Below are 24,182 nucleotides of genomic sequence, written 5' to 3'. Positions count from 1 at the left end.
AAGGATGAGAACTTCCACGAATGAATTCCCGAGAAACAAACGAGTCCTAAATGACATAATATGGCATGTATTCGCATGTAATTAGTGTTTTAAACAACTAACTTGAACTAAGTGTTACAATCACATGTGATTGATCAAATGAGGTTTAAGGCCACAACATGGAGTGTACGGCTAAGGGGTGTACGGCCAAATGAGTGTACGATCGTACACTCATGGAAAACATGTAAAAGAGGGTGTTTGATCCATGGGGAAGGTAGGGTGACAAATGCACAACCAAAGGATGAACAAGTCTTTCATTTTGGAGGGTTTTGAGGTGTGTACGGCCACACCAAGTGTGTACGACCGTACACTCTCCAAGATGGATGCATTTTTGGGTCTTGATTCAAAGGGGTTCAAGGTTTCAAGAGTTCTAAGGGGTAACAAGTGACTAGCAAGTGTTTAAGGCCTTAGGTTATGGTCTTAACAAGGGTGTACGGCCATAGATAGACTGTACGACCGTACACTCTTGATGTTCTTGAGTTTTGAAGATGTTTCATGGATGAAATCATGGATCCTTGCTAGATAATGAAATGAATTAACTAAACAATGGAAGGAAAGCTTACTTTCTTTGAAGATTTAGGTGAAAGTTTGATGATAGTTGAGAGAGAACTCGAGTTCTTGACTTGGAAGTTGAAGAAATGAATGAAAAATGAAGAGATGGCTTATATATGGAAGGTAGTGTACGGCCACATTGAGTGTACGGTCGTACACTCATGTGTACGGCCGTACACTCATCTTGAAGGAGTGTATGGCTCGAATGCAACACTACAAACTGAAGATAACTCATCCCTAAACCCAAAACTTGAATGTGCTATGCTCGGAACACTGAAACAGACCCTAAACAATGTTAAAAGGTAACATAAATGGGTCTGGCTCTCGATTGATTGGCTGGACAAAACAAAAATTTTTGGGTTGACACATCATCCCCCCGTTAGATGGAATTTCGTCCCGAAATTAGCTTTCTTTGTAGTACTCCTGGGATTGTGCTCCTCTGATTGGCAGAATACTCACTCGTAGACCTGACAACTTTGCCCTAATGTCCATGATAGGTTTCATACCTGGTACATCTATCATTACCTCGTGTATACAAGTCGTATATAATTAAGATTAGTAAGACGGTCGGATGTGCGACTCTGCCCCTGGTCCACAACAAAACAAGGAACAGGAGATAAGGCGGAAACACGCATACTAGATCTGCATAATCATAATTATACACCACTCTCGCGTATACACGTATTAGTGATAGGTGGGTTGTATTCGTCCTTAACCTCTGTGCTTGAACTTGATATGTTGGACGAGTGGTAGTTCGGGAAGGTCTGCTGAATATACGTCGGCAAGGTTTCGGAGGGTAAGGTACTCTTCGCATGAGTACTTTGGGGTTTAGAATACGAGGTAGACGATTCCTAAGTCTGGGTCGGGTTGTCGTTACGAATGACGAGGGTTTCGCGAATTTGAAGGTCGAGGCGATGGAAACATATGAACTTAGTATGGTGAGGACCATGCCAATCCATGACGAATGATGATAACAGACTCTTTACTGAAACAAAAGTTAGGCCGATTTGAAAGAAACGGTTGTTATACGACGGTGTATCCCGAGTGTGTTCGACAATGTACTCTGTGTAAATGATCTAGTGCTTTCTGTTTTCTTGTTGATGTTAACACTTCTACGTATCGTACCGTAATGAGCGAGTACATACAGTGAAAGTGCTTTTATAGCTAGTGTCGATACTCTATATTATGATCCTCCTTGGTACCACTATGATCGCCTGACATATACAAGTTATGTATAATTAAGATGAATTAGACGGTCGACTGAGTGACTCTGCCCTAAATCCACAACCAAACAAGGAACAGGAAGTGAGGTGGAATCACTCACTCTAAGTCTGGAACATCTTAGCTATGCACAATCCTGATGTACATACTAAACTATCATAGCTTCCCTGAACGGATCTTTGGTTCTCTTAAATACTGTGACTTGTTCCGATAAGTGAGTTATTATAATTAATTTTAAATGTTTTCCACATGTTTTAATCTTATATAAATATAAATTAATTTTTAAAGTAATTAGTTTATTTTGAAAACGTACCGCTGCTCGCTGGCGACTCCGGGGTAGATTCTCCTGCGGTGATCATCAGAATTCGTCCATCCGCTCCTGAGTTCTTCGTTATCAGGCAGTCCCTCTTGTAATTTCCAATCTCCCCACAACCATAACAGGCCTGGTTTACTTCAACTCCAGGGACTTGTGAGATCGGTTGTGTTGGTGCCCTGCAGAACCGGGCAGTGTGCCCCTTCCTGTGGCAATTTAGGCATTGCATTTCCCGACATACTACGGTGTGGTGGTAGTTACACCCATCACACTTCGGGAGAGTTCCAGCATATCGACTGGCAGGTGCTGGAGTAGCAGGTGTTGTGGCGGCGTATATAGTACCTATTTGTTATTCCTCTGGGGTTTCCTGTGTTGTTCGCTCCTTCTTCTTTTTCCCCGACTTCCGTTTATAGTCCCCTCCCTTTGATGGCTCGGGAGCAGGAATCACTAAGCCATGGCGGACTCCATGGTCAATGAGTCGTCGGGCCAGGCGTTTGGCGCTATCGAATGTAGTTGGGTTAGAAGACAGTACATCTCCTTGAATCGGGGTAGATAAACCCCAGATGTACCTTTCTATCTTTTTACTTTCCGGGGTAACCATCTGAGGGCATAGTGCTGCCAGGTCGCTAAACATGTCAGTGTAGGTGACTATGTCTGAGTCGACCATGGTATGCTCCCATAGTTCTTGCTCCAGTTTTTGAACTTCGCCCCTAGGGCAGTATTCTTCCAACATCATCTCCTTTAGGTTCTCCCAACCTATGGAGTTAGCCACTGATAGGGTCAGTGACTTAACATGGCTATTCCACCATGTTAGGGCCTTGTCGTAGAAGGTACAGTAAGCAAACTTAACTTTGCTTCCTTCCGGGCACATACAGGTTTCAAAGACCGAATCTGTTTTCTCGAACCATCGCATCAGAGCAATGACTCCTCCATTTCCATTAAAGGATTTGGGTTTGCAGTTCATGAAGTCCTTGTACGAACACCCTCGTGGGTGTCCGTGGGTAACCTCGGTGTTGGTTAAGTGGGTACCGCTACCAGTTCCATCAGTACTATTTTCGCGGATGTGAGTTAGAGCAGCTGTTACTGCGGCTGCTATTGCTGCTTGGAGAGCAGCAGAATCGAATTGTGGTGGTGGATTCTCTGTTGTGCTATTGACTATGCGCCTTACTGGTCTACCGCGAGGCATCTTTTGCTAAAAAGAATACAAAGATGAGATGGGGATAAGTTTATAGCATTGGTTATAAGCCGAAAGCTGAATGACAAAGTTATCCTAGTTCTGAGTGTATCTGGTTCTGACTTTCATATGGTTCTGGAAAACAATTCATAATGAGAGTCCATATAAAATAAACTTTATGAATCAGAAGTGGCTATCCTCGAATGAATCTCTGTGAATTGAATAACTGTTACCAGTTGCATGAAAAGAAGAAAATAATCCTAACACATAGTATAAGTAGTGTATTCACTACCTCACTAAGTCAATCATGGGTATTATTTATTAGTGTGACGCATAAGACGTTTTAGTTACTCTGGCTGATTACTTCATAGAAATATCTTTTTGTTTCTCTTTTTGTTTCTCCTGGACTCCTCTGCTGACTGCTAGGATGAAGTGGTTACATCTATCAGGGTTTGTCGTGCGAGAATGGAAGTGTCTAAAGAATCTATGAGGTTAAGTGTATCTTTATGAGGTGATCCTTACCGGGTCCTCCTATAATTGCGCAATGTATAGAAGTTGTATATAATATAAGATTAAATAGACCTTTCGAATAAGTGATCCTACTCCAAAACCACAACCAAACAAGGAACAGGTAATGAAGCATAGATCATAAATTCTAAGTCTATAAAATCTCAATTATATAAAACCTTGGAAGTATACACTTCGGAATCATAGACCTACCAGAAAGGGTCTTTTAAATTCTCACATAAGTTGTTTATATTGCCTAAAATACTCCAATAGTATTTTAATGTAATGAGCTTGGTATGTTTTAAACTGGTTGTTATCTGTTAGTATAATAAAATACTCCTATAATATTTTAACTTTCTGTTCTGATTTAGAAATCTCTTGAATAGTGTTTGGTAAGTTTTAAGACTGTTGCAACACCACATCACTCCCAAACACATGTTGGTCACATCTCAAATGAATATAGTTGATCAGGCTATATTGATCCCAGATATGATTACATAACGTTCCAGGTTTGACCGTAGTGTTCAACCTTTAAATACTTATGTTCTGTTCTTCTTGTGATACTTGTTCTAGTATGTATAAGCATGTATGTATACTTTTATAAAGTATTGTTATATTCTTAAAATATATTATTATCCAGAATACTTCGACCCCATTGTATTTATAGTTGTATATCTTTTATAGGTTGATAAACTTAGTTCACTATAAACAATGCTCTGATACCAATCTGTCACACCCCCAAACCGGAACGGCGGAAACGTTCGGGGGCGGAGGACGTCATGTTTAGTATCACAAGACATGCATCATAGTAATCAAAGTAACAAACAACCATTACATTAATATTAAAGTGTTTACAAAGTATGTGATTCACATAAGATAGACTACAAAAGTAAATAACAAAACAAGACATGAAGCTACTATGCTCCATCTTTTGTATCCCAGTGCGCGTACATGTCTACTAGTTTCCTGAGAATACAAGTTATTTTGAAAGAGTAGATCAGCATTTAAGCTGGTGAGTTCATAAGATTTTAGTGATGTAGAGTAGGTTGTAAGTTCTTTTAGAAAAGTTCGCCTGTTCCTCCAGAAAATCCTATATTTCCTGATCTGGTGAAAGATAAGTAAAATGACTCTACAATCCTTTCTATGAGTACTAAACGGACACAAGTTATATAAAACCCAGAGTAAACAAACAATCGATTGTGTGTATCTGCCCTAAGCCCACAACCAAACAAGGAACAGGAAATGAGGCGGAAGGCACACATCCCATTGTTTGTTAGATCATCGTTGTATATAACCCTGGCGTTTTCACTTGGTACTCACGAAGTTAACTGTAATAGCTCCTTTATATTTGATGAGAACATTCTTTAAGAAAACCCTTATATATTTTAGTAGAAATAGTAACCACAATATTTCCTTCTATAATCACTTAGTTGATACTAGTTATATATAATCTAATATTGAACAGATAGTTAATTGTGTGAATCTTCCCTAAGCCCACAACCAAACAAGGAACAAGAAATGTGGCGGAAAACGCACATCTAACTATCTATCGGATATGAAATAGATATAACCCTGATGTATAAGCTAAGGTATTATAGAATTAACTACTAAAGGTCCTTTATGTTATACCGGTTTAATAAAATGGATTAAACCTTTCACTGATAAGTTTCTAGTTTAGTTTACTCAATGTTCTATCTGAAAAGTATGTTTTGTACTAAAAAACGGTGTATTGTATTTGTATACTATGACCTGACCCATACATGGTACTCCTTATGATTACTTGACGTATACGGAAAATATATATAGCTAAGATCGAATAGATAATAGACTGGGTGCATCTGCTCTAAGCCCACAACCAAACAAGGAACAGGAAATGAAGTGGAAAGCACACAACCTACTATCTGCCGGACCCGATTAATATATATCCCTGATGTATGCATAAGGAATCATAAAGTTAGCATTATAGGCCCCTTTCTAAGTGAATGTACTAAGACTCGACTGTACTGTTTGTCCTTTGTAATAACGAAAGTATTCACTAATGTTTGTAAAAAGTGACTACTGAAGCACTAACTACCTTAAAACCAGCTTGTTAATTAAGGTTAAAATGTGATGTGATTATAACCATATTGATATGACACGTGTTTTACCACGACAACCTAGTGGCGCCGGAAATGATGAGATATTTGTCACCCGTAGACTTGCAAGTCCCACTGTAGCTAGCCGCAAGGTGTGAGGTGTCAATCCCGTATAGATCTATACACAAACTCATGCTCTCCCTCCAGGAGACTCTGGTTACAAAACGCAACCTAGCAAGTATATTGCTAAGTCATGAAGTAGTGGCTCACATTAATGTTATAGTATTCTTGTATTAGTATTGTATGTTCTCTCTGTTCTAGTGTATTGTATGTTCTCTTTGTATAGTGTATAGTATGTTCCTCCTTGTTTCTCATTATAGTATGTTCCTACCTGTTTCTCATTATAGTATGTTTAAACTCCTAAACTATACCTATTATAGTTTACTAATATGTTTACTTGAACTGTTACTGACTTGACGAAAAGACTCATTTATCTATTGAGTTATGATTGTACTTTAAAAATGGAGTTTTATAAACAATAAAATAACATAACTTAAAAAGAGCTTTTGAAACGATTTGATCACTTTATAAACATAAGCAATCCTTTGAAATGATGTTTATCACAAAACATTTACACAATTATCATTGTGTTCAACTTGTATTCCCCCCCCCCCCCCTTAAAAGCATTTAAAACATTTAGAAGATTGATTATAGGGGTATGAACTCACCTTATGTGGGTGATTCAATCGAATATGCGCGTAAGGATGAGAAGTTCCACGAATGAATTCCCGAGACACAAACGTGTCTTAAATGAAATAATATGGCAGGTATTGGCATGTAATTAGTGTTTTAAACAACTAACATGCAAGGAAACACCCTTAGGTACTAGGAAACACTTGAACTAAGTGTTACAATCACATATGATTGATCAAAGGGGGTTTAAGGCCACAACATGGAGTGTACGGCCAAGGGGTGTACAGCCAAATGAGTGTACGACCGTACACTCATGGAAAACATGCAAAAGAGGGTGTGTGATCCATAGGGAAGCTAGGGTGACAAATGCACAACCAAAGGATAAACAAGGCTTTCATTTTGGAGGGTTTTGAGGTGTGTACGACCGTACACTCTCCAAGATGGATGCATTTTTAGGTCTTGATTCAAATGGGTTCAAGGTTTCAAGAGTTCTAAGGGGTAACAAGTGACTAGCAAGTGTTTAAGGCCTTAGGTTATGGTCTTAACAAGGGTGTACGACCATAGATAGAGTGTACGACCGTACACTCTTGATGTTCTTGAGTTTTGAAGATGTTTCATGGATGAAATCATGGATCCTTGCTAGATAATGAAATGAATCAACTAAACAATGGAAGAAAAGCTTACTTTCTTTGAATTGGAAGTTGAAGAAATGAATGAAAAATGAAGAGATGGCTTATATATGGAAGGTGGTGTACTGCCACATTGAGTGTACGGCCGTACACCCATGTGTACGGCCGTACACTCCTCTTGAAGGAGTGTATGGCTCGAATGAAACACTACGAACTTAAGAGAACTCATCCCTAAACCGAAAACTTGAATGTGTTATGATCGGAACACTCAAACAGACCCTAAACAATGCTAAAAGGTAACAGAAATGGGTCTGGCTCTCGATTGATTGGATGTACAAAACAAAAAATTTTGGGTTGTCACAGGTTTCAACATAATCAATTCCTTCTTTTTGGAAATAACACTTAACTACAAGTCTGGCTTCATTACAAATAACATTGCCTTCTTTATCAACTTTAAATAAACCCATTTAAGTCCAACAACAGAATCATTTTTCAAGTGTAGGAATTAACCTCCACACTTTATTTTTGTCAAATTTAGCCAATTGAGAACGCATTTCTACAACCCAATTTGGATGATCCACAGGCATTTTAATGGTTTTAGGTTCAATTTTAGAAATGAAGACATGAAAAATGCAATAATATTGATTATTATTTAAATTTTCATTTCTTTCTTGGAATTGTGCTCTTGGTAACACTCTAGAGTTAGGATTACCAAATATTTGTTCCTTGGGATGATCTCTTGTCCGTTTCTCTAACAGAGGATAGGACTGATCAATGTCAAAATCCCCATCTTCAAATACTTCTTCTTCATCAGAAAATTATTTTGCAACAGAAATTGAGTTATTAATATCAACATCATGATTTTGCATTAATCGAAGTATTGAACTCCCTCTAGACTTGAGCATGATTTTGCTCCCCCTCCAAGGCAGCATGCGATTGTTCCCGCTAGATATGAGCATGATTTTTCTCCCCCTCGAAGCTAGCATGTGACTACAACCCCTCAACATGAGCATTCTATATTGGCTGCCCCCCCCCCCTCAAAAGTAAAATATATGATTGTTGAAACCTCAATATGCTTAGAATCTTCAGGAACCTTATTATCCTCGGCATGTATTTCAGAATTAATTGCCCTGTCAAGTGTAAAAAAAAGTAAATTAAAATCAATATGAAAAGTAAGCATTTTGTTAGATACATTTTGATTTTTGGGAAATATTGCATTTTAAGTAAACAAGTGTTCGACTCATTTGACATTTTGACACTGAATGTCACATTGAAGGTTACTTCAATACATCTTGTTCTCTTGTTCACCGATCGATATGCCACATAATATTGAGAATATCCGAGAAAGATTCATTTATTTGGCTTAGATTGAAATGTGTAAAGATTGTCTTTTATGTTCATGACGAAACACCTACAACAAAAAACATCGAAAAATTTGACATTGTGTTTCCTTTTGTTAATGACTTCATATGTACTAATATTAAATCTTTGATCTATGAAAGAACGATTTAGAGGCAAACACACAATTGAAATGGCTTTAGCCCAATAACATTAAGGATAATCTGAATAATTGAGCATCGTCCTAGTTGATTCACAAAGAGATCTATCTCATGTTTCAACCATTCCATTCCATTGATATGTAAAAGGTGCAAAGAACTTTTGAGATAATCCATGTTCCAGAAAATATGAATCAAGGACATGATTCCTAAATTACATTCTATTATCACTTTGAATCTGTCGAACTTTCTTCTTCAAGCTTACTTCGATAGTCTTAATAAAGTTTATCATTGCTTGTGCAGTTTCGTACTTTTTTCGAATAAAATGAACACAATTAAAGCATGAAAAATCATCCATTATAACTATAATATACTTATTTCCAACAATTGATTCAATAATTGGATGTTCACATAGATCAATATGTAGAAGTTTATGTGGCTTAACGTGTAACGCCCGTAGATCCGGGCTAGTCAATTTAGAGATAATAGGGGTCGAAAATGACTTTTCGACAAAAGATTATTTAGAATAAATAATATTAACCAAGTTATAGAATATGTCTCAAGGGTTCCTTACATATAAAGAACGCCGAAATCCGAGTTATAACGAAGAAGTTATGACTCGTCGAAGTTTTACGGCAAAACCGGCACGACACCGGGAAGCGTAAATAGTGAATTTACGATAGAGTGCCTTCTAGCCTTAGTGATCTAAACAAAAGTTGTAGAATACGTTAAACCGAGAACATACAAAGAAAGAACGCCCAAATCTGACTTCGTATGAGGAAGTTATGAATTTTCTAAGATTTGGCATAGCAGTGCACGGCCCGAAACTCGAATTTTAGATTGAGCGGTTTTTGGCCTACGCGACCTAAATGAGAGTTGAAGATCTCATTAATAGGAACTCAACGGTAAAAAGACAGACGAAAACGGAGTTCGTATGTAGAAGTTATGAATTTTACGCGGACATTTAACAGTATAATCTCCTCGTACTGTTAAATTTACCATCGGTCTAGAATTAGCCGACGGAGTCAAAATAAAAGTTCTAGATTTTATTTTTACCTACGCATGGATATAAATAACGTCGAAAACGGAGCTCGTATGCGAAAGTTATGAATTTTTGAAAATCGGCTGATTTTCACCCTGTGTGCGATGCCACGTATCACCACCACGCTGTGCCTGGGTGTCTCCAGCTGGTCACGACGTGAATTGATGTTTCACAACATGAATCACCCCAGGTAACCTATAAATAGAGGTGTCGGGTTCCCTTCATTCCTCACACCTTCCAACTTCTTTCTCTCTCTCTAGAACATCTCTCTAAGCCCTAAACCCCCCCCCCCCCCCAAAGCCTAGGGTAACTCCCTAGCACGAGGCAGAAGCCCCGGAGCGCCCGACGGCTCTGAGAAAAGAGCCTTTCGGCTCGGGAACACTGCTCCAACGAAGCCCTGTTTTGAGAAAAACCCGCTGTAAGTGAGCTACGCCTAACCTATCTTTAGTATAGCTTATGTTTTAATATAGTAATGTTATTAGGACCTTATAATAAGTACTTGGGCTATTATTATGGGTTATATAAGTATCATTTAACGCTTATATAATAGTAGTAATAGCTAGACTTATAATTAGTCTCGGTGAATATTAGACTAAACTCTAGTGGTAATGATACTAGGTTTTGTCCGAGGAAAATTGTGTTAAGAGTAACGAAGTGCTGTCCGAGTGCCGAGTCACCACATTATCAAGTGAGTGCATAGTCCCTTTCATGAACATGATTTTAATACAAGTATTTTCTTACGAGTACGAGTGAGTTATACTCAGAGAATAGAACTTTAGTATATGTCATTGATCCGGGAGCATGGATCACACATAGTCATTGTCCCTAGTCCGAGAGTATGGATTGGACATAGTCAACTGTCATTAATCTGGGAGTATGGATTAGACATAGTCATTGTCCCTAGTTCGAGAGTATGGATTGGACATAGTCAACTATCATTAATCCAGGAGTATGGATTAAAACATAGTCAGTTGTCCTTAGTCCGGGAGTATGGATTAAGATATAGTCAGTCGTCCTCAGTCCGGGAGTATGGATAGGACATAGTCATTCGTCGTTAATCCGGGAGAATGGATTTATACATAGACACTTGTCCCTAATCCGAGAGTATGGAATGGGCATAATTATTGATCCGAGAGCATGGATAAGATCTGAGAGTATGGATTAAGTAAGAGGTAAAATTTTAAGGTCCGAGAGGATTAACGGGGTGGGGTAAGAGTTGCTTATATATATATATATATATATATATATATATATATATATATATATATATATATATATATATATATATATATATATATATATGGTGAAATTGTATATTTTGTGAGTTCTAAATTATATATATGATATGACATTGTGGGATTGAAATCCCTATGTACTCACCAGGTTTCCCAACCTGACCCACTCAAGCTTATTTGTATCACAGGCGTCGATAGGAAGTTACATTACACTAAGAGATTAAAGAGATGTACATCACTAGTGTAAATGAATGTAAGTTCTGTTTATGCTTATGTTTCTGTATTGACGATGACATCCCAAATGTTTTAAAATGAATAAAAAATATTTTTCATCGGAAATGCTTTGATAACGCATTTATCATGTTTTTCTGGGAACAAATTCCGCAACATTTTTATTAAAAGAGGTACTCTGATTTTATAAAGCATAAACAAAAAAATCAGTCTTTTCTGGCCGTAAAAATGGGTATGTCATAGTTGGTATCAGAGCATTAGTTTAAGCGAACTAGGAATATGGATTTATTTCTAGACTTAAACTTAGAATGCTAAGCAATGATTGTGAGGAGTGTGTCTAATAAAATTTAGGTAATACACCTGAATCGACACAAGCACTAGCTTATTTAGGGAAAATACCTAACATGCTTTTATATGCTAAATGATTTATGATATGCATTATATGATCGGATCTATGGTCTGTTGGCAACCGGATCTGGAAACTTTATGTGTTCAGGTTTCTAAACGTTTAATTACGATATTAGAATTGGCATATAACTTTTCGGAGTGATAGGAAGATTTACACGTCGATCGTAAATAAAATCTTTCCTATCTTAATTCTCATCATTACACCCCGAACGTCTAAATTGGTGTATAGATCGAAATGGCAAGAACCCGAAGTGGAGTCGGGAATTCAAACGGAAACAGGAATCAACCTCCAGTGATTGAGCAAATACCTGTTGTGGTAGCCACTCGTGAGCTCATCACGATGGCCGGAGTACAGGCGATGATCCAAATGATGTTGGATCGTCAAATGGAGGAAACCAGACGTTTGCTTCAACCGAATCGAGAGGAAGCTACAATACCAATCGAACAACCCGAACTGAATGATGGGCAGTCGGAAGGAGGGAACTACAGTGGGACCGTTGGTCAAGCCAACCCACCAATAGTTCGACGAAACAACCAAGATGACGAAGACAAGAGAAACAGATGCAAGTACAAGGATTTTCTAACTTGCAAGCCATCGACTTTCACTGGAAAGGAAGATCCGATCGGAGTTATGGATTGGATATCGGAGATGGAGTTGGCCTTCATGATGTGTGGATGCAGAGGCAAGTTACAAATCACATTTGTAGTACATCAGTTCCGAGGAGGCATTGTGTGTTGGTGGAACACCCTGGGGAAGACTCTAAGCCCTAATGAGCCCCTACAACTGACTTGGGCAGAGTTTTTGGTGCAATTCAAGCGCAAGTACTGCTCATCCCAAAACCTGCTCGAGCTAGAGGACCAATTCCTAACTTTGAAGAAAGGAAGCATGTCCATCGATGAATACACCAACAACTTCACGGACAAAATGGAGTTTGCTTTGCGCCTTGTACCAGACGAGCTGACAAAAGTTGATAAGTATGCAAAGGGACTTCCCTGGGAGTATGCGGTGCCGGTACGTCAGGAACCTACTCTAGAGGCAGCTATCTGGGCTGCCAAGTCTGTTGAAGATATGATCAAGGGAAGGGCCGCCAGCAAGGTTGAAGTTGGCGATAAGAGAAAGTTTGAAGGATCCACAAGGTCCGACGAGAAGAGAAAATTCTCGAAGTCTAGAGAAGGAGCACAATGGTGTGACAAGTGCAGAAGGAAGCACATTGGGAGATGCTCTAAAGAATTGACCTGCTTCAAATGCGGGAAGACTGGTCATTATGCCAGCGAATGCACCACCAAGACAGAATTATGCTTAAGTGTGGTGAGGAAGGACATTTCAAGCAAGACTGCCTAAGGAAAGAAGAAGCCAAAAAGCCAAATGCACCACCAAAACCGAAGGCAAAAGCATTCCATATGATCCTTGACGAAGCAGATGACAATGCAAGGAATCAGGAATGAGGGTTGATACCCGAAGATCAAGTTGTGAAGTAGCCATGCGGATAGTATCAGGAGGTGTAGCCTATTAGGGGCATAGTATAGGTTGAACTCGAACATCTGTGTAATCGTTTCAAGAAGTAATATAAACCTTGTCTTTGTTATCTGGTGTGTTATGTGATTTTATTGTATGGTGAATTGGAAAACTGTGAGACAATACTTGGGACGAGTATGAGTAGGTGTGAATGGTAGTAGAGGCCTATACTACCGGAAGCATAAGACTCACGCTTGGATCAGGGAAAGTCACAAGGTTACCAAGAAGCTAGTAATTGATGTCATTTTATTAAAGTATTTCGTCACCATTGTTTCAGTAATGACTAAGAAGATTGTTGTTATTCCGACCCTAGTGGTCATATCAAATTGAGTCCGACTACGATGGGTATGTTACGTGGTTCAGAGAACCAAGTTCGATGTAGCATCTGACTTAAGCCGGAAGATTGAAATAAAAGATAATCAAAGCGATCAGTAGAGGTATCACGATAGTTTGTTGTAGCTAGAAATGCTACCTTTTAAGATTTGATTAGAACATGAAGGAAATATAGTCTGTTCTGGAATTTGACTCTAAGAGACCTGATTCTAGGCGTTGCAACCTACAATGATAGGTCATTAGAATATGACACATCGATCCATTGTAGTAATAAAAGGACTTATCTTAAGTTCGTATCCAGAGAGGATCGAGATTGTGACTTGAAGGTCATAATTTGAAGTCTAACGTAAGATAGGGAGCAATTGCAAGATCGAGCACCGCCTGCAGTCAGGAAGTCTTAGATTTAGATACTCGTTCGAAGAAACATCAAAGTTACGGTTATTACTTAGGATGAAGAGATAACGTATGGAGTCATCATGCGAGCCCTGTTTCGTTGATGATTCCGGGACATAATCATCCTAAGGGGAGATAATTGTAACGCCCGTAGATCCAGGCTAGTCAATTTAGAGATAATAGGGGTCGAAAACGACTTTCCAACACAAGATTATTTAGAATAAATAATATTAACCAAGTTTTAGAATATGTCTCAAGGGTTCCGTATATATAAAGAACGCCGAAATCCGAGTTATAACAAACAAGTTATGACCCGTCGAAGTTTTACGGCAAAACCGGCACGACACCGGGAAGCGTAAATAGTGAATTTACGATAGAGTGACTTTTAGCCTTAGTTATCTAAACAAAATTTGTAGAATACGTTAAACGGAGAACATACAAAAAAAGAACGCCCAAATCTGACTTCGTATGAGGAAGTTATGAATTTTCTAAGATTTGGCATAGCAGTGCACGACCCGAAACTCGAATTTGAGATCGAGCGGTTTTTGGCCTATGCGACCTAAATGAGAGTTGAAGATCTCATTAATAGGAACTCAACGGTAAAAAGACAGATGAAAACGGAGTCCGTATGTAGAAGTTATGAATTTTACGCGGACATTATACAATATAATCTCCTCGTACTGTTAAATTTAAGATCGGTCACGAATTAGCTGATGGAGTCAAAATGAAAGTTGTAGATCTTATTTTTACCTACGCATGGATATAAAGAACGTCAAAAACAGAGCTCGTATGCGAAAGTTATGAATTTTTGAAAATCGGCTGATTTTCACCCTATGTGCGATGCCACATGTTAGCACCAGGCTGTGCCTGGGTGTCTCCAGCTGGTCACGACGTGAATCACCCCCAGGCAGCCTATAAATAGAGGTGTCGGATTCCCTTCATTCCTCACACCTTCCAACTTCTTTCTCTCTCTCTAGAACATCTCTCTAAGCCCCAACCCCCCCCCCCCCAAAGCCTAGGGTAACTCCCTAGCACGAGGCAGAAGCCCAGGAGCCTTTCGGCTCGGGAACTCTGCTCCTGCGAAGCCCGGTTTTGAGAAATACCCGCTGTAAGTGAGCTACGCCTAACCTATCTTTAGTATAGCTTATGTTTTAATATAGTTATGTTATTAGGACCTTATAATAAGTACTTGGGCTATTATTATGGGTTATATAAGTATCATTTAACGCTTATATAATAGTAATAATAATAGTTAGACTATTAATTAGTCTCGGTGAATATTAGACTAAACTCTAGTGGTAATTATAATAGGTTTTGTCCGAGGAAAATTGTGTTAAGAGTAACGAAGTGCTGTCCGAGTGCCGAGTCACCACATTATCAAGTGAGTGCATAGTCCCTTTCATGAAGATGATTTTAATACAAGTATTGATTGAAGTATTAATTATATGTTTATGTGCGAGTTAATTGATGTTGCCTGAAATACGTGTTAAAGAACATACCTGATTATATATGATGATTTAGGATAAAGAGTAAACCTAAATTAATTATGAGGAATATTGGGTAGTATTTTCTTACGAGTACGAGTGAGTTATACTCAGAGAATAGAACTTTAGTATATGTCATTGATCCGGGAGCATGGATCACACATAGTCATTGTCCCTAGTCCGAGAGTATGGATTGGACATAGTCAACTGTCATTAATCCGGGAGTATGGATTAGACATAGTCATTGTCCCTAGTCCGAGAGTATGGATTGGACATAGTCAACTATCATTAATCCGGGAGTATGGATTAAGACATAGTCAGTTGTCCTTAGTCCGGGAGTATGGATTAAGACATAATCAGTCGTCCTCAGTCCGGGAGTATGGATAGGACATAGTCATTCGTCGTTAATCCGGGAGAATGGATTTACACATAGAAACTTGTCCCTAATCCGAGAGTATGGAATGGGCACAATTATTGATCCGAGAGCATGGATTAGATCTGAGAGTATGGATTAAGTAAGAGGTAAAAATTTAAGGTCCGAGAGGATTAACGGGGTGGGGTAAGAGTTGCTTATATATATATATGGTGAAATTGTATATTTTGTGAGTTCTAAATTATATATATGATATGACATTGTGGGATTGAAATCCCTATGTACTCACCAGGTTTCCCAACGTGACCCACTCAAGCTTATTTGTATCACAGGTGTCGATACGAAGTTACATTACACTGAGAGATTAAAGAGATGTACATCACTAGTGTAAATGAATGTAAGTTTTGTTTATGCTTATGTTTCTGTATTGACGATGACATCCCAAATGTTTTAAAATGAATAAAAATTATTTTTCATCGGAAATGCTTTGATAATGCATTTATCATGTTTTTCTGGGAACAAATTCCGCAACATTTTTATTAAAAGAGGTACTCTGATTTTATAAAGCATAAACAAAAAAATCGGTCTTTTCTGGCCGTAAAAATGGGGATGTCACACAACGATCTTCAAGTCGATAGTAATGGGATTTTCTTTTCTATGTTGTTTTCCTTATTCGCAAGATGCACACGAAGAATCATTATAAAATTTAAGCATTGGTAAACATCAAAATAAATCATTGACAACAATCTTGTTATGATTTTTTAAATTTATCTGACAAAGCCTTCGATGCAATACCCAACTTAGATTTAAACACGCCTTTGATAGTAAACAAATTGCGGGTGAATGCATAATAGGTTTCATATCCAAAGTAAACATGTCCCCTATTCTCTTGGACATTAATAACACTTCTTTCGAAATTTTGGTTGAAATCACACTCCTTTATTAATCAAATGTCACTTGGTTTCCTGTTCCTACAACCAATTATCGAAAACTAATTAGGTTGTGTTGTAAACCTTTTACATAAGAAACATGTTTAATCTTAAAATTTTCATTGGTGATTTTGTCGTATCCTTAGATCAAACATTTATTATAGTTCCCAAACTGTACAAGTCAAGCATTATCAAGCTTTATGTAATCTTGTAGATTCTCCTTCTTCCTAGTTATGTGACATGAGAAACCACTAACGATATACCAATTTCCATCATATTTCTCATCAAATAATATCCATAATCATCTAGAGAGATTTAGGCACCTAAGACTATTTGGGTCCTTTTTCATTAGTGTCGGATGTATTGTGAAGTGTACGGATATGAATTAAATTTTGAATTTCAATTCTTTTAATTTGATTAATCGGTTCAAATTTAAAACTTCGAGATGGACAAACATATTTATTTGACATCGATAAACCAACTTTTAACTTTTCATTCTCATCATTTCTTTTAGGAATTATGGAATAAACAATTGGTTTCTATTGAATCATTTTTGTGGTTTCGATTTAGTTTCTCTAGATGAAGTACTTCTTTTAGAAGATTTGCAAAAATAACTTTCATAAGCCTCTTTTATTTATTCCACTGAAATTGATCTTGATTAATATCATTTTCCCTCTTTTCTGACCAAAGATTGAATGTTTTAAAACCATTTTTACCTTTAGAAAAGGAAACCTTCGATTTTTGATTAAAACTTGTGTTAAATGTGACTTAAGCATTTGGAGCATTCTCATGAAGAATTTGAGTTTAATGGAGCACATGGAACGTAATGTATCACTTAGGACTCATGGAGGATGTAACAAAGAAATGGATCATGTGATAAGGGAATGGACTATTTGAAAAAAGAAACAGATCTTCTAAAATGGGGTATAGAGCTCCTAGAGTGAAATGGAGCACTTTGGTGCATGGATGCACCATCCATGCTCAAGGTACGCCATTCTAAGAATATATGTGCCATTCCTGTTGCATGGTGCACCATTTGAAAGGGTGATGCACTATTGTCAACCCAAATACGACACTAGATAAGGAGATGCACCACTTTAGAAGGAGGATATGCCACTTAGAATCCACATGTGCCATTTTTTAGGGAGGTGCGCCATTATTGGAGGAGATGTGCCAACCCTTATACAAGATGCACCATCATCATGCTAGATGCACCATCTTGGTGCAAGGTGCAACATTTCGTTCCCTAATGAGCCATGGTATTCGTTAATAAGCCACATATTCTATGAAGTCCTTTATTGTGAGAACAAGGATCTGATTGCGCATGGACAAGGCTTGAAAACTCAAACCTTGAGTTGATGCTTAAGATCAATGTGTGCTTCCAACTTAACGGTTCCAGTCAAGTCTGGCAAGACCAGTCAAGTCTGAATATGAAAATCAACAAAGTACTTCAAGTATTAAATATAAGTCAATGAATATGATTAAGTAAAGTCAATAAATGAACACAAGGAATGTCTGACAAAAGGATTTGAGAGAAAGGTGCAAGTGAAGTAAATATAAAAATATCTATCTTTGGTGAAGCAATCCATCATTTTGATTTGTCAATGAATGCTCCGTATATAAGAGAATAACATACATCATACTAACCATAAACATACATGGGATTGGATAATAGAGTTACTCCTGACACTCTGATTATCTAAGTTGACAAAAGAGACTAAGTCCTATGATACGTTACATCAAACAAAATGACAAAATTAATTAATAGAAACAGAAAAATAGATTCATACATGCACCATCTTCATTCCGGACACCAAACTGACTCTAGACTACAAGTTGACTCCGGACAAGGAACTGATTTCGGAACTGGGCTGACTCCGGAACATACAAAGGATAGAGATTGCTAGAGGTTCACTTTCAGGTTCCGACATGTATGATGTTTAAGATTATTCAAGGATGCTTAGAATTTGAAGATGCTCAAGCAATACACCATGATGTGCCACCATGATGGATGATACGCCACTAGTGTTCATGATGTGCCACATATGCATCATGATGCTTCACTATGGCTCATAGTATTCCATCTTATGTGTTGATGATGCTCATGTTTTATATGTCATGGAAAAATGTTATATAAGTTCCTACATGGAGGATTGTGACTAGTTGACACTTTTATGGGCCTATAGGTCAATGGTCTTGGCCCATTAGGGTCCTAGATCTTATCCCTTCAGTACAAATAGAAATGCCTTCTAGTCATTTAAAGTATCTTGTATTCTAGTGTGATAGGTGAATCTTTGGTGAATTGTACTTGTAGGATCTATTAGAGAGCTCATAAATAAATAATACTCCCTTCCTGACTATGGATGTAGGTTACCTTGACTGAACCAAATAAATATTGTGTCCTGTCTGCTTATGGCTTTGCTTGTTTTTTTCTTCACTTCTTAATAAGTGCTATCAAAGTTGCGGTTTTTGTTCACTGGTTCAAATGACTTTACTTTTTCGAAAGTGAAGATGGGGGATCTTCTGGTTCAAAAAGTATTTACAGCAGCATTGGAACGAGAGGGAAAACTATCAAAGGACATGGCGTAAGAAAAGAAGGTGGACATTCTGAGAAAGGCACATAGTGTCATTCTATTGAGTTTGATAAATTAAGTATTGAGGGTAGTCTTGGATTAAACAACTACTTCCGGGATTTGGGAGAAACTTTGTGACAAGTACCAGAAAAACTCTATCACTTTCTGAACAGGTTGTATCAAAAGCAACATTTCGTACACTCTCAGAATGTTTAAAAGTACCCAAGTGAAAGATCATATGGATAACTTCAATCACATCATCTTGGATCTACAAGAGGTTGATGTGAAGATTGAGGATGGAGATCAGGCGCTCATTCTCTTATATTATCCTCTGAACTTATATGAGAATTTTGTTGATACCATTCTCTATAGTAGGACAAATATCAATGTGAACGATGTGAAGGATTCTTTGATATCCAAGTAACTAAAAAAGAAACGTTTCAGTTGGAGAAAAATTTCTAGTTCCGGTTTGTTCTCATGAAGAGGAATGACAAACGATGGGAAGGGGGGGGGGGGAACAGAGGGAGATGACTATCAAAATCGAAGACTAAAGGTTCATGAAATGTTAAATGTTATAACTACAAGTAGAATGGTCATTTCATGTGAAATTGTCCACGTCTAAAGAATGGAAAGTTCAAGAGTGAATCAAGAAGCAATAACATTTTTGTTCTGGTTCAGGAGAGTTCAAATGAAAGGGATGATAGTGATGTACTGACTGTAAGTAGTTCTAGTTTTATAGATGCTTGGGTCCTGGATCCCAGAGCATCTTATCCCAGAGATCGTGACCCGTTTGAATTCTTCAAAGAGTGGAATGGAACAGTCAAGATGGATGATGATTAGGTGAGCAACATGAAGGGTAGTGACGTAGTGCAGATCAAGATTCCCAGATGGTATGGTCAAAACGTTAGATGGCTGGTATCTTTTAGTTCTTCGGAAGAACCTAATTTCTCTTGGTTTTTTGGATAAAATGGGATGAGGTATGTTGGTGAAGGTGACTAGGTCAAAGTATCCAAAGTTCTTTTAGTTATAATAAAGAAAATACAAATCATGGATGGATTTATATCCTGGATGGCAGTACGGTTATGGGAATGGTGGCTATCTCGCAATCCTTAAATGAAGGTGGTGACAAGAAGAAGGTGTGGCATTGTAGGTTGTGGAACATGAGGGAGAAGGGCATGCCAATTGTAAGTGAACAAGGATTGTTTGGTGGAGAGGTTACAAGAAAAATAAAGTTTTGTGAAGCTTGTGTCAAAGGAATGAATTGCAAAGTGAAGTTCTTTAGCAGTCAACACACAAGCAACGAAATCCTAGACTATGTTAACTAATATATGTGGCGTCTTACACCATTTAAGTCTCATGGTGGATGCTCATACGTTGTGACGATCATTGATGATTATTCAAGAAAGGTTTGGTTATAATTTATAAAGATAAAGATGAGTTGTTTGGGAAGTTTAAGGAGTGGAAGACCATGTGTTAGGTCCAGGATCTTAGAATTACGTTCAGGATCCTTAAACATACTCTAGGATCCTGATTATTATCATTTATTTTCCTAACATATATAATAGTTATATGCTTATTTTTTTTCTCACATGTGCAGAAATAGTCAGCTAAGCACTTATTCTCAACAAAGAATCATCTTGACTAGGCAAAAGACCCGGAATATCAAGTCAAATAACGTCTATAAGCTGATTTCAGAGGATCCCAGAATTATCGGACTTCTTGTTATTAGCTTTAGACTATAAATGACACATGTATTCATAAAACTACACACACAATTTTTAGCTTATCCACGATACTTATACTTACATTTTACATTGATCTCTTTAATCAACTTCTTCAATCAATAAAATCATCAAGGAAAATGATTGTTATCACCACCTAAGTTTTTGTACCGGAGATCCTAGCAAGGATCAAGGGCTTTCCTTTTAAAACACGTGTGGCACTTTGATCACCATTGTGTACTTGTTTATTCTGAACATCACATCCTCTCATACAATTTGGTTGAGTTTTACTTGTGTCATTTTTAACCAAAACAATTTGGCGCCGACCATGGGGTCGTGGTGTTCAAGATCTTTCGAAAAATCATGTCTAAACAATCGACCTTGTCCTCTTCCTCGATTCCTACCATTTCCTCCAAAACCCTTCCACCACCTCCAGCTGGAACTCCCAAAAAAACCTCGGAAGCACCGAAGTAAAACACCTCTCCGATCGCCACCCAGGGATTGCAGAATCCTCCTGTGCTGATTTCCAATAATGAAATCTTTTCTATGATGAAGAGACTGGAACAACAAGTCGTTCAACAGTAGGAGGATAACATGAAAATTCTCAAGGAAGTGGAGAGAATGAGGATATAAATCCACAAGCCTCAAGAAGCAGCACCCTCGATCTTGTAGCCTAATATCCCGAACTTTGACAACACAGGATCCTCGGTGATTCACCGCGGAGCACTAAGGTTCATAAGGCTCGAAGAAGACCAAGAGATCCAAAATAGGAGCAACCCATTAAGCTCATACGATCACCCCAATAGGAAGGACGACTCCTCGGCTCAAAGATCCTATAAATCAAAACCATATTCCAAACCTGACCATCATAGGGTTAATGCCCTTGAAGATGAAGGAGAGGAAGAAGACTTTCCTGAAATTACTGACTATTGTTTTTCTGTGGATCTTAGAGACAAAGCAAGATGGCCAAGAAAAGGGGGAAATCCACCACTTGGAAAGACAAATCCAAATAGTGTGCATACCATGAAGACTTTGGTCATATCAAAGAAGATTGCATAGCTCTCAGGAAGGAGATCAACTAACTCTTAAGGACACCTCAAAAAAAATCCTTGGAAGAAGAAAGGAAAGATCCAAAGAGAAATATCAGGATCCTCAGAAGATCGTCGACAAACCAGAATCCCCTCATGCTGACGCCAAGGTAATCAATGTGATCTGCGGAGGATCTGACATTTGTGGTACCTCTTATTCTACAGCAAAGAGGCACACCAAGGGATACAAAAAAAATGGACCACATAAGAGCACGTCAACCAAAAACGAGAAAGAAATCACATTCGACGAAGCAGATAGACAAGACATCCAAGATCCTCATGACGAGGGATTGGTGATCACTCTTTACATCGTCAACATTTTCGTCAGAGGGATCATTGTCAATGGAGGATCCTCAGTCAACATTATACTCACGGACGCATTAAAACGAATGAAAATCTCGGAGTCCGAGATAGTTAGAAGATCCTCGGTGCTGATTGGATTCAGCGGTGAAAATAAACACACCGTCAGCAAGATAAAGCTACCTATGTACATAGATGGGGTAAACTCTATACAACGTTTTTGTGTAATTGATACAGTATCCTCTTATAATGTTATACTAGGTAGACCATGGATCCATGAAATGAAGGTTGTCCCATCGATATATCATCAGTGTGTAAAGATGCCTACGCCATGGGGGACAGTGAAGATTACAGGAGATCAGCAATAATCCAAAGAATGCTACAAGACTTCAATGAAATCCTCGACGATACCACGACAAGCATAGCAATTAAAGCACGGGGCACAAGACGTACAGGATATAAGAGAACAAGATGTAAAACAAATGCCCTTGAACCTTGAGGATCATGAAGCCAAAATTCCCATAGGATCCTCAATGCCTGAGCAAATCGAACAAGATCTAATGAAGTTCCTCAAAGCTAGGAGCAAGAAGTTTGCATGGAAGCACGAGGACATGATAGGTATAGACAAAAATATAATAACACATAAACTTAACGTTCATCCATATTTAAAACCGATACACCAAAAGAGAAGGAAGTTCGCACCAAAGAGAAACCAAGTTATACAAGAAGAAGTGAAAAACTTCTTAAAACAGGAATAATCAAAAAGGTGAAATTCCAAGGTGGCTAGCTAATGTGGCAGCGGTACAAAAGAAGAATGGTAAATTGAGAATGTGTGTAGATTACAATGATCTTAACAACGCTTGTCCCAAGGATCATTTCCCTCTACCATACATAGACTCCATGATAGACACGATAGCGGGACATGAACTATTAACATTCATGGATGCATAAGTGGGATTCCAACAAGTCCAAATGGAACCATCCGACAAAGAGGATACAAAATTCATAACTCCAACAGGTATCTAGTGTTTTACTTCTATGCCATTTGGTCTTGAAAATGCAGGTGCAACATAGAAAAGGTTACTCAATAAGATGTTTAAAGAGAAACTGGGGGACACCATGGAAGTCTACATCGATGAAATGGTGGTAAAGACTAAGAAAGCTGAAGATCACCTCAAGGATCGCGAAGAAGCCTTCGACATACTGGACGAATATAACATGAAGCTAAGTCCCTCCAAGTGTCACTTTGGAATGAGATCATGCAAGTTATTCAGATACATGGTGACCAAAAGAGGAATTGAAGCAAGCCCGAAGCAAATCAAGGCGATCCTCGATCCAAGATCACCGTCCTCAACAAAAGATATTCAAAGACTAAAAGGGAGAGTGGCAGCCCTAAACATTTACATCTCAAGATCATCAGAAAGATGCAAGCCTTTCTATGACATCTTGAAGAAGAACAAAATGTTCGAGAGGACCAAGGAACATGAAGATTCTTTCCAATATCTTAAAAAATATTTAAGTTCAACACCCCTATTGGTAAAACCATTAGATGGGTAACCACTTCTCCTATACCTTTCAGTATCCTCAAACGCGGTGAGTACAGTCTTGGCTTAGGATCTTAATGGGGACCAACATCCCATCTACTATGTAAGTAGAAGTCTCTTGGATCCTGAGACCAGGTACTCCCACTTTGAAAAACTTATGCTTGCATTAATAACTACTTCTGCTAAATTAAAACACTATTTTGAAACACATCCTATAAATGTAAGAACTAATTATCCCATTGAGAATGTTATGAGAAAACCAGAAATGTCAGGAAGGATGGCAAAGTGGTCTGTAAAATTACACACATATGAC

The sequence above is a fragment of the Lactuca virosa genome, chromosome 5 (assembly GCF_052849685.1).
Source record: "Lactuca virosa cultivar CGN04683 chromosome 5, Lactuca_virosa_CGN04683_v6, whole genome shotgun sequence".
Lineage (NCBI taxonomy): Eukaryota > Viridiplantae > Streptophyta > Magnoliopsida > Asterales > Asteraceae > Lactuca > Lactuca virosa.
The sequence above is the reverse complement of the archived record's forward strand: the minus strand, read 5'-3'. Positions refer to the sequence as shown.